Genomic DNA, 13,481 nt, shown 5'->3' on the forward strand with positions numbered 1-13,481 from the left:
AGGAACAGCCAAAGAATGTGCTCTATGACAACGCAAGTACAGATGAAACCTACACTGTGTAACTCAGATACCCATGAGCCAGGAGATCTAAGGAAGGTAAAAAGAAAGAACCTACAGTTATTTGACAAACAAACCAGGCTTCACTTTTTTATTGGATATAAATCTGCTGGAGCCACTATTTATTTTACTTGCATGTATTCAGCAAAATTTTCCAAAACTTGGAAACAATGCAAAAAGAAACAAAAATACTGTGAGACGTTTCTTTTCTTTTAGAAACAGGGTCTCACTGTGTCACCCAGGCTAGAGTGCCCTAGTACAATCATGGCTCACTGCAGCCTCAAACTTCTGGTCTCAAGCAATCCTCCCATCTTGGCCTCCAGAGTAGCTAGGACTACAGGAGTGTGCCACCAGGCCTGGCTAATTTTTTAATGTTTTGTAGAGATGGGATCTCCCAATATTGCCCAGGCAGGTTTCAAACTCCTGGCCTCAAGCAAACCTCCCCACTCAGATAACTTGTCAATGTTATCCTCCAGCACTGTCTAATAAACCCATTACAGAGTAATCTGATGCTCTAGGGCTGCCCTATCTATATGGTAGCCACCAGTCACACGTGGCTATGTACATTTAATTTTTAATTATTTAAATAAAAAATTCAGTTCCCTAGTTTCCTTAGCTACATTTCAAGTACTGTATTCAGTAACCACATGCAGCTACCGGGTACCCTATTAAACAGCACAGAAAAGACCAGTATGCATCACTCCAGAAAGTTATATAGATGGGTTTGCTCTAGGGAAATGTAACTTTATATATCTACTATTTATTAGGGCCCGGACCACATTAGATCACGTGGTATGTAGAATGACAGCACGCCAAAGACATCCATGTCCTAATCCCTAGAACCTATGACTATGTTAGGTTACATGGCAAAGGGAAATGAATGCTGCAGATGGAATTAAGTTTGCTAATCAGGTATCCTTAGAATAAAGAGATTATTCTGGCTTATTTGAATGGACCCTATGTAATCACAAGAATCCTTAAATGTGGCTGGGCTCAGTGGCTCACGCCTGTAATCCCAACACTTGGGGAGGCTGAGGCGGGGTGGATCACGAGGTTAGGAGATTGAGACCATCCTGGCTAATATGGTCTCTACTAAAAATATAAAAAATTAGCCAGGCATGAGGGCGGGCACCTGTAGTCCCAGCTACTCAGGAGGCTAAGGCAAGAGAATGGCATGAACCTGGGAGGCGGAGCTTGCAGTGAGCTGAGATGGTGCCACTGCACTCCAGCCTGGGCAACAGAGCGAGACTCTGTCCCCCCGCAAAAAAAGAATCCTTAAATGTGGAAAAGGGAGGCAGGAGAGTTCGTATTAGAGTAGCTGGCTTTGAAGACGGCTTTGAAGATGTCGGGGCCACAAGCCAAGGAACGCAGGCAGTCTCTGGAAGCTAGCGAAGGTGATGAAACACATTCTCACCTAGAGTCTCTGGGCAGAATGCAGCCCTGCTAACACCTTCATTTTAGCCCAGTGAGACCCATTTTGGAATTCTGACCTTCAGAACTATAAGATAATAAATTTGTGTTGTTTTATGCCACCAAGTTTAGGATAATTTGTTATAGTTGTAATAGGAAATAATACAGCTGTTAACTTGCAAAACATTGATAAATTACACAGAATTGCTGTATAGTTGAAAAGAAAACCCATAAGGTTTCAGTTGTATTGCCCTTAGGACATTAACCAGTTTTGTTTTGTTGTTTATTTGGGTTTTTTCCCCCTGATCTGCAATCTTATTCTGATGCTCTTTTTTCCATATTGGTTTTTCACATCTTCCTTTGAACTTGCTTTATTACACTCGCTCCTTCATTGACTATATCTTTGACATCTGCTCACTACATATTGTATAGGAGTCACTATATATTGTACAGCTTTAAGGTCACAAGTGGTTTTTGGTTCCATGGATGAATCGTACGGTGGTGAAGTCTGGGACTTTAGTGTACCCATCACTCAAACAGTGTACATTGTACCTAATAGGTAGTTTTTCATCCCTCACCCTTCTCCCACCCTCCCTCCTTGGTTTATATGCTTAAAGTTAGATGCTGACATGCAGCCAGCAAAGGAAAAATAAACAAACACAGGACTCTGAGGTTCTTCCATATGTAAGAAGAGCCTACATAATTTATACAGTGATTAACCTGATGAACATAGTTTATTTACAATTTAAATGAATAAATTTAATATTCTAAAACAAATATAATCTATTGACTAAATGTAACTAATGATGAAACTCCATACAGACAACCCCATTAAAAAGTGGGCAAAGGACATAAACAGACACCTTTCAAAAGACATACAAGTGGCCAAAAATCATATGAAAAACAGCTCAATATCACTGATTAGAGAAATGCATATCGAAACCACAATGAGATGCCATCTCATACCAATCAGAATGGCTATTATTAAAAACTCAAAAAATAACAGATGCTGGCAAGGTTGCAGAGAAAAGAGAACGCTTACACACTCTTAGTGGGAGTGTAAATTAGTTCACCCATTGTGGAAAGTAGTGTGGCAATTCCTCAAAGAGCTAAAAACAGAACTACCATTTGACCCAGCAATCCCATTACTGGGTATATACCCAAGGGAATATCAATCATTCTACCATAAAGATACATGCACACAAATGTTCACTGCAGCACTATTCACAATAGCAAACACATGGAAACAACCTAATACCCGATATGGTCTGACTTTGTGTCCCCACCCAGATCTCATCTCAAATTGTAATCCCCACGCGTTGGAAGAGGGGCCTAGTGGGAAGTGATTGGATCATGGGGCAGATTTCCCTCTTGCCATTCTGTTGATAGTGAATGAGGTCTGGTTGTTTGAAAGTGTGTAACACCTCCCCCTTTGTGCTATCTCTCTCCTGCTGCCATGTAAGATGTGCCTTGCTTCCCCTTTGCCTTCTGTCATGATTGTAAGTTTCCTGTGGCCTCCTAGCATGCTTCCTACACAGCCTACAGCACTGTGAGTCAATTAAACCTCTTTTCTTCATAAATTACCCAATCTCAGGTAGTTCTTTATAGTCGTGTGAGAACAGACTAATACGATGCCCATCAATGAGAGACTGCATAAAGAACCTGTGGTACATATACACCATGGAATACTACACAGCAATAAAAAAAGAACAAGATCATGTCTTTTGCAGGAACATGAAGGGAGCTGGAGGCCATTATCCTTAGCAAACTAATGCAGGAAGAGAAAACCAAATACTGCATGTTCTCACTTATAAGTGGGAGCTAAATGAGATGAGAACTCATGGACACAAATAGGGGAACAATAGACACTGGGGCCTACTCGAGGGTGGAGGGTGGGAAGAGGGAGAGAATCAGAAAAAATAACTATTGGGTACTAGACGTATCACCTGAATGACAAAACAACCTGTACAACAAAGCCCTATGATATGAGTTTACCTATATAACAAACCTGCACAGGGTCCCTTTACCTAAAATAAAAGTTTAAAAGCATACAAACAACAAAGACCACAAAATAAAAAGTATTGGCCAGGACATGGAGAAATTGAAACCCTTGTGTACTGCTGATGGGAATGTAAAATGGTACAGCTGCAGTGGAAAACAGTATGGTAGTTCCTCAAAAAATTAAAAATTGGATGGCCCAATGATTCAGCAACTCCATTTCTTTTTTCTTTTCTTTTCTTTTTTTTTTTTTTTGCCCCGAGATGAAGCCTTGTTCTGTGGCCCAGGCTGGAGTGCAATGGTGCGATCTTGGCTCACTGCAACCTCCGCCTCCCAGGTTCAAGCAATTCTGCTACCTCAGCCCCCCAAGTAGCTGGGATTACAGGCATGTGCCACTACAACTGGCTAATTTTTGTATTTTTAGTAAAAACAGGATTTCACCATGTTAACCAGGCTGGTCTCAAACTCCTAACCTCATGATCTGCCTGCCTCAGCCCCCTAAAATGCTGGGATTACAGGTATGAGCCACCATGCCCGGCTGGCAATTCCATTTCTTTTATGTTTTTTGTTTTTTGTTTTTTTGAGACAGAATTTCACTCTTTTTGCCATTTCAAAAAAGGCTGGAGTGCAATGGCACGATCTCAGCTCACCGCAACCTCCCGGGTTCAAGCGATTCTCCTGCCTCAGCCTCTCGAGTAGCTGGGATTACAGGCATGCGCCACAATGCCTGGCTAATTTTTCTATTTTTAGTAGAGAAGGGGTTTCTCCATGTTGGTCAGGCTGGTCTTGAACTCCCGATCTCAAGTGATCCACCCACCTCGGCCTCCCAAAGTGCTGGGATTACAGGTGTGAGCCACTGCACCTGGATCATTTCTTTTATGTTTGTAGCAAAAGAATGGAAAGCAAGGTCTCAATAAGATATTTACACAACCATGTTCACAGCAGCATGTTTCACAATAGCTAAAACGTGGAAGCAACCCAAGTGTCCATCAATGAAGGGACGGATAAGGGAATGTGGTGTATATTATACAAATAATAGCCTTCCAAAGGAAGGAAGTTTTCACACAAGCTTATAACATAGACAAACTTTGAGGAACCTTGATGAACCTTGCTAAATGAAATAAGCCAGTCACAAAAAGACAAATACTGTATGATTACATTTATACGAAAATCTTAAAGTAGTAAAATCAGAGAGACGGAAAACGGAATAGTGGTTGCCAAGCATGTGGGGAGGGAGAATCAGAGTTATTGTTTAACAGGTATAAGATTTGTTTTCCAAGATGAAAAGGGCTACAGAGATGGATGGTGGTGATAGTTGTAGATTATAAATATATTTAATGACCGGGCGCGGTGGCTCAAGCCTGTAATCCCAGCACTTTGGGAGGCCGAGACGGGTGGATCACGAGGTCAGGAGATCGAGACCATCCTGGCTAACACGGTGAAACCCCGTCTCTACTAAAAACTACAAAAAAACTAGCCGGGCGACATGGCGGCGCCTGTAGTCCCAGCTACCCGGGAGGCTGAGGCAGGAGAATGGCGTGAACCTGGGAGGCGGAGCTTGCAGTGAGCTGAGATCCAGCCACAGCACTCCAGCCTGGGTGACAGAGCGAGACTCCGTCTCAAAAAAAAAAATAAAAAAATAAATAAATAAATAAATAAATATATTTAATAACACTGAACTGTACATTTAAAAATGGTTAAAATAGTAAAGTTTAGATTATGTATGTTTACCACAATTTTAAAAATTGAAAAAAAAAAGAAGGATAAACTTCTTTCTTTTCCTTTTTTTTCCTTTTAGTGAATAAAACAAGAGCAGAACCTGTACCGATTTAGTTAAGACCTTTTTCCATTTCTTTGGTTTCTTTGTTCCTTGTGCTCAAGAATTTGTTGAAATGTAAATGTCCTCCAAGCTTATCCAGATAAGTATCATGAAAATATACTCCTCCCAAAGCCTCTCAAACACCATTGTTACCAATAGTTAATTTATATTTTTATCCAAAAAGTAAATAAATCAAAGTTTGAGAGCCATTTTTCAACCTCCACAAGTTGCTAATAATCCACAAAAATTAAGGAAATATCACACACACACATACACACAATCCAATCCTCTTCTCCTTAGCCCTAATGTTCTTCTTCCCACTCCTAAATTATCTATCCCTGGAAGAAGCAAGAGTCGATCTATCAGAACCACTTAACAAGCTTTTTCAAAATTCCCACATCCTGCTGCCCACTCCTACCTTCTCCTGATATACCATCCAAAGGGGCAATGCCAGAATCTGGGTACTTTTTGTTTTGGGAGGTTTTTTGGAACAGGGTCTTACTCTGTCAACCAGGCTGGAGTGCACTGGCACCATCATAGCTCACTGCAGCCTCAAACTCCTGGGATCAAGCAACCCTTCTGCCTCAGCCTCCTGTGTAACTAGGATTACAGGTGCACACCACCATGCCCAGCTGATTTTTTTATTTTTAGTAGAGATGGAGTCTTACCATGTTGCCCACGCTGGTCTTGAACTCTTGACCTCAAGTGTTCCACCTGCCTTGGCCTCCCAAAGCTCTGAGATTACAGGTGTGAGCCACTGCACCTGGCCTAATCTGGGTAGCTTAATAATCCATAGAGGGAAGAGAAAGAAAAGCAAGTATACAAAAAGCAAGTTGTCGGAGGGTTACATTGACTTAGTTGAAATGGAATCCAACAGGGTCTTATCCTCCAGCTCACCAATGCTCCCCTTCCCCAGAGTAATTTTTCTATAATATTGACAGTCTGCTGGTATCATATAGATAATCTCTAGTGGTCTCCACTACTGACCAGATTGTCACACAGTGATCTAAGGCAATTAGGCAATTGACCAACACAGCAATTGGCAGGTTCTCTTCATAAATATCCACAGCCCCCACTAAAAGTTAGAGGTAGGTCAAACATCTCACATGACAGATTCACTCTGAGAGGACACAACAGCCTGACAGCAGAATCATCTCCCCTTCTATAATAGTTGGGCCAGTGATAGCACCCTCTGGGAGGAGAGTACTCAGAACCAGTAGCAATCCACACCTGGAGGCTGCTGCCAGCGTTGCTTGCTGGATTCCTCCACTTTCCTCGGATGAGGTTCATAAAGCAAGTATAACCTTTCTAGCCAACCACGTATCTTATTTCTAACATCCACTATACCAATGAACAAAACCTTAAAATGGACTCTTGGACAATTACTTGAAATGTGTAGGTAACCAATTTGGAAGTGTGGATTCATAATTTGGATTCATGAAATGCTAATTAACTACACCTAGAGTGCAAGTTGACGCTACCTAGAGTATAGAAAAAAGTTAACTTATGTTTAAATACATCATATAGTTTACACTGAATTTCTTAAGCACTTTAAAGTAAATTACCACATAGAAAGCAGAACATAGATGAAGACCAAACTCCTTAGGATGGGATCTTAGCCCTTCTCAAGCTAACCCCCTCTTCATCTTTGCCATCCCTGCCCCAACATACACATATACAGATACACATACACCCTACACCACACACAGCAAGCTCCTCCCTGTTCTAGAATGTGAAAGTTACATTTCAGGCTGCTCCACATGCTGCTCCTACCTCCCTCTTCCCCATCTGACCAACCTCTTCTCTTCTGCCAAGACCTACCTCAAATGCTTCCTATTCAATCCTTTGGGAACCCCTTTCTTCTCAACCCTGTGGAGTTGGTCACTCCCTTTTCCATATTCTAATAGCATCTTGTATAATACATTCGTGATGGTATTTGCCTTCTCCCTCGCTGGACAGTGCAGGACACAAGCACCATGACTGTCTTTGGGCCTCCGTTACAGCACACCAGGCACATAAGGAAAGGCAGAGTCCTTCCTAAAGAGTTCTCACCATGTGGCCGGGCGCGGTGGCTCAAGCCTGTAATCCCAGCACTTTGGGAGGCCGAGGCGGGCGGATCACAAGGTCAGGAGATCGAGACCATCCTGGCTAACACGGTGAAACCCCGTCTCTACTAAAAAATACAAAAAAACTAGCCGGGCGAGGTGGCGGCGCCTGTAGTCCCAGCTACTCGGGAGGCTGAGGCAGGAGAATGGCGTGAACCCGGGAGGCGGAGCTTGCAGTGAGCTGAGATCTGGCCAGTGCACTCCAGCCTGGGTGACAGAGCGAGACTCCGTCTCAAAAAAAAAAAAAAAGAGTTCTCACCAAAAGCATTTCTTAAAGGCAATTAAATCTGTTGCTTGTACATTGTTCTTCCTAGGCAAGAAATTCTTAAAATTTCTGAAGTCATGAAACCCCAATGTTCTTAATGTTATTTTATAGACTTTTATACCTCGTAATATAGTTTGGATGTTTCTCCCCTCCCAAATCTCATGTTGAATGTATTTCCCAATGTTGGAGGTTGGGAGGTGATTGGATGATGGAGGCGGATCCCTCATGAGTGGTTTTTAAGCACCATCCCTTTGGTAGTAAGTTCTCACTCTGAAATCCCGTGAGATCTGGTTGTTTAAAAGTGTGTGGCACCTCCCACCTCACTCTCACTTGCTCCCACTCTTGCCATGTGATGTCCCTGCTCCCACTTCACTTTCTGCCATGAATGTAAATTTCCCAAAGCCCTGACCCAGAAGCAAATGCTGGTACCACACTGGTGCAGCCTGCAGAACCATAAGCCAATTAAACCTCTTTTCTTTATAAATTACCCAGCCTCAGGTATTTCTTCTTTTTCTTTTTGAAACAGAGTCTCGTTGTGTTGCCCAGGCTGGAGTGCAGTGGCATGATCTCAGCTCACTGCAACCTCCACCTGCTGGATTCAAGCGATTCTCCTGCCTTAGCCTCCTGAGTAGCTGGAACTACAGGCGCATGCCACCACGCCTGGCTAATTTTTTGTATTTTCAATAGAGACGGGGTTTCACCGTGTTAGCCAGGATGGTCTCGATCTCCTGACCTCGTGATCCACCTGCCTTCGCTTCCCAAAGTGCTGGGATTACAGGCGTGAGCCACTGCGCCGGCCTCAGATATTTCTTTATAGAAATGTAAGAACGGCCTAACATGCTTAGGTTCTGAAAGTTCTTCATGGAATTTAGGTATTGAAAAATGTGAGTTGAATTCAAAGCACAGGTATAGAGAACTACCAGACAATTTCATTTTAGTGCTTACTATAGTCACCTAGTGCTAAGAATCTCTGTGCTAGGCAAGCCTTATTGTATAATGTTCCCTGATGCTAAAGCCTTCTACACTGGTTAAGTTCTGGAAAATGAAACTGCTTTTTTAAAGAAAACTAATTTTATCCCAGAAAGATCTGGGAAATCCTCCAAGACTGCTTTTTAAGAGTAGGACCTGAAATGGATCATTAGAAAAAAGGTTCCACTTTTTCTTATCAGATAAATTGACATTAAGTTTACTTAATGGTAGTCCATGGCCTTCTTCTGGAAGACTAATGATCATCAATTCTATCTATAGTTAGCTTGCTCTGAAAGCAAGACAGCCTTACTTTGTCACAAAGTTTCTGTGAAGAATTATAAAATGCACGTGAAAATATTTTGTAAATGGTAACATCCTCTATAAATTTAAGGTCTACTGTGACCACTCTATTACTGCTAATAGTAGTACATACCAAGTAATAGCAGTAGTACTACTAATAATAGCAATAAGGCAGCAATTAAGTTCTATGTAGTTTAATTGCTTTTTCATCTTAGATAAAAACTTTCCATCGGCTGGGCACAGCGGCTCACACCTGTAACCCCAGCACTTTGGGAAGCCAAGGTGGGCGGATCTTGAGGTCAGGAGTTCAAGACCAGCCTGGCCAACATGGTGAAACCCCCGTCTCTACTAAAAATACAAAAATTAGACGGGCATGGTGGCATGCACCTGTAATCCTAGCTACTCGGGAGGCTGAGGCAGGAGAATCGCTTGCACCCGGGAGGCGAGGTTGCAGTGAGCCGCGATCCCACCACTGCACACCAGCCTGGGCAACAGAGAAACTCCATCTCAAAAAAAAAAAAAAAAAAAAAAAAAAAAAAAAAAAAAAAACTTCCATCATACTGAGGCTCCCAAAAAATAAAATGTAGGTTTAAAAAAAGACATCAAAGAAAGATGGCCATCTAAATATGCCAAGGAAACAGCTATGCATTGGAGATAATTTTCCAACACACAGATGTTTGGATCTGGTGTCCTCAGTAACATTTCTTAATCTTCAGTTCTGCAGTAATATTCTATGAGATATGAACTATTAATAATAAGCAATAAACAGTTTTTTCTAAACAATCCTATAGCTAACATACCACACGACATCACACTGTTCTCTTGTTGGTTTTTATTTTGCTTTGTTTTAATGAATGTCTTGAATGCTATATAACTTAGAATGCACATATTTAAATCAACCCAAATATCACTTATTTGGCAACTCACCTCAAACTATATTCTGAATAAGCACTTTACAGGAGCAAAGAGTTTTCACTTTAACCTGTCATTATTCTGATGTTGAGAGGGGAGAGAAACAGAAAATGCATGTATGCCAAATGTCTTGAATCCCTAAGCCTCCCAATTATTTTGGCCTATTCAAAAACCGAGGCCAGGTGTGGTGGCTCATGCCTATAATCCCAACATTTCAAGAGGCAAAGGTGGGAGGAATGCTTAAGCCCATGAGTTGGAGGTCAGTCTGGGCAACATAACCAGATCCTGTCTCTATTTAAAAAAAAAAAAATCTAAAATCTAAATAATAGAGTGTGTTTGCTAAAAGACGGTATTTATTTATCAAATATTACTAAAATGTTAATGTAACTAAGCAGTGCTTATTTTTATTTTCATCTTGATTATGTCAAATATTAATAATTATAACTATTAAAATCATTATATGCAGCAAGTAAAATAAATGGTATATATGAGATTTGTAGCAAGTGAATGATATTTAACACTTTTTTTTTAATCAAAAATGACATTATTTAAAAGCTCATTGTACCTCAAAGCTTTTTCATTGTAAAAATTTTGTGGCACCTATGAAAATACTTCCAGCCACACATACATACATAAATATACGCATACATATATAGATGTGTGTATCGAGAAGTATTTCATATACATATGCTACAATATTTAAGCCAGCTTCATAGGATGTTCTACAAGCTTCTACAAGACTCAAAGCATAGGAATAAATACTTTCCCCAGGTCATTTTTCAAGGGTAACAATGTGCTTTTCAAAACAGGCCCTTGACATTCTTCTAGTTGTTAGGAATAAAAACCTATTGTTACTTGCTTCTGAAAAAGAAACACTTAGGTATCCATTTCCATCAATGAAGTTAAAAGCAGTATTACATTCACATGTTGCGCTTAGTACCTTTCTTTTTAAGTAGTTCAAAATTTTAAAACCCAAAAGTACTAAGGGGGATTCACAGCAATGGCAGAGTGAAGAGATCAGCATATCCTTTTCCCAAAACCACCATAAAACTGGGCAAGGCTAGGCATGGTGATTCACACCTATAATCTCAGCACTTTGGGAGGCTGAGGCAGGAGGCTCACGTAAGGCCAGGAGTTTGAGACCAGCCTGGGCAACAAAGCAAAACCCCATCATCACCATCATCACCAAAAAAAAAAAAAAAATTAGCAGACACAGTTGCTCATGCCTGCAGTCCCAATTACAAAGAAGGAATGTGTTCACATCCATGACTAAGAAAGCCTTAAGGGAAAAAAGCAGTAGTTGAGATGAGGCTTGAAACAATAAGTAGGATTTTGACAGTGGAAAATGAGGAAAAGACATCTCAAGAAAGGTCAAGACGTGTCCTATCTGACCAAAGCATAAAGTTCAATTGTTTGGAAACTTTTTCTACCATAATACAATTTACAAACAACATTTCCCCTGCTAGCTGCACAGTACCTATTCCCATGGGTGCACCCAAAAGCAGAGAAAAGATAAGTGGCAGGGCGTGGTCTGTAACCGCAACACTTTAGGAGGCCAAGGTGGGAGGATTATTTGAGGCCAGGAGTTCAGGAAAACCTTTAATACACTTTACATTTTAAAGAAAATAATCTGCTTACTTTAATATCATTTTTAGTCAAAAATCATTTGCTACATACCCCACAATGGATGGTAATAACAGGTTAAGAACCAAAAATGTGATGGGAAGTAAAGGCAAAAAACATGGGTCAGAGCTATCCCTGGGTATAAACAGAGGCATTTAAACAGTGAAGAGAAATGATTCAGGTTACAGTTGAGAAGATTGTTCTGGAAATGTTGAGAAAACGGATGGTACAGTTAGGAAGTTATTGCAAAAGTCCCATTTAGTTAGGGGTAACAGATGCCTAAATCCAGGTGGTACTGGGGAAAGATGATGCAATTTTAAAACGTGGCAAAAATAGAAGATAAGCTTTGTGAGGCCATAGGCCTGACGTGTCACTATCTCTACTGGTCTCTAGCTGAATAAATATTTGCTGAATGAATAAATAAGATCTTGGTGGTGAGGCAGTGCATTATAATGGTGAAGCCAGACTGCCTGGCTTCAACTGGAGCTCTTCCATTTACTAGCTCTATGATCTTAGACAAGTTACTTGACCTCAACGCATCGGTTTTTTCCATCTGTAAAATGGGACTAATAATAGTGTCTAGATTATAGGGTAGTTTTCAGGATCAAATGGGATTACTATATAAAGTGCTTAGAAGAGTGCCTGATACATATAGGTGCATATTAGTTATTTTTATTTGTGAAACGTTGTCCTTTAACAGAACTTCAGATGTGAAAAATACAGTTCTGCGGGAAGAGCAATCGACAGCACTGATAGTGTTAAACCAGCCATGAAGTGAAAATGCCAGATAGTGTGGACTGGAGCCTTGGGAGAAAGGATGGGGCTAGACACTTAAGAGATTCGACTCCGGCCACTTCCCTCTGCTCCCCACTGCCCTCCCAGTCATACTAGCTTCTTGCGGTTCCTCCAACAGATCAGTTTGTTTCCTGCCTCCTTCCCACTGCTGTTGCCTCAACTTGGAAGGGCATAGAGCCTGGATTTAACAAATATTTGCTTAATGATTCAGTAGATGATCTTGGAACTCTTTTAAGTGGAGGAAATGTTAAATCCTTGAGAATGTATGACACTGCCACAGAAGAAAGTATGCAGAAAGAAAAGGTGTCAGTACAGAAAAGATCAGTAAATACCGTGCGAAGGCACATTCAGAGCGTAACCAGGATAGCTGGAGCCAGGATTCAAGGAGAGACGCACTCAATGCTCAGAGGAGGCAAAGAGGGTGAAGAATGAAAGAATCACTGGGTTTGGCAATAATTTCAGGAAAGAACGCAGAGAAAGTAATTTTCCATGAAGTTGCGGGGGGTGGAAGGGGGTAGAGGTCATATAGTTAATTAAGGAAAAGAAGTAAACTTATTTTATCAAAAAGTTTAGGGAAGAGAAGCCACTCTCCTCCTACCAGTGAGGAAGCAACTGGAGAGAAGTAAACTACGGTACAGTGAATAAAAACATGGGGCTACATCCTGGAGGCGCTGTGCATCTCTATCTACCCAGTTTTGTCACGTCCACAGTGTTTTTCACACGCACTATCCTATCTGATCGTACCCCAGCTCCCTGATGATATAGCCTCTAACTGAGGGGTTCTCAAGGTGTGGACCAGCAGCAGCATCACAGATAACTTGCTGGAAATGCACATTCATGGGTTCCACACCAGGCCCACAGAATGAGAAACCACGGGTGGGGCCTAGCAGTCTGTTCTAATAAGCCTTCCAAGGGATTCTGATGCTCTCCAAGTCCCCACAGCCACTACACTCGGGACACAACCGCTGCAAGGCGCGGGGACCGCGGTTGGAGGACAGAATTTCCCCTTCTGAATCCTCGGCCTGGGTCCTCTTCGCTCCTAAAGGAGGCGGTGAACAACGAGACAGCCCCTCAAAGCAAAGTCGCCCCGCAGGAAACTCAGCTGGAGCGAGCTCCGCCCATCCCGGCCAGGGCGGAGGCGAGGTGTGGCTTCCTTCCCCAAGCCACGCCCCCATGCCAGCCACCGGCCTCCGCCCCCGCACAACCCGAGCGCCCCCGACCTCGGGCT

This window comes from Rhinopithecus roxellana, chromosome 14 (genome assembly GCF_007565055.1).
Source record: "Rhinopithecus roxellana isolate Shanxi Qingling chromosome 14, ASM756505v1, whole genome shotgun sequence".
NCBI lineage: Eukaryota > Metazoa > Chordata > Mammalia > Primates > Cercopithecidae > Rhinopithecus > Rhinopithecus roxellana.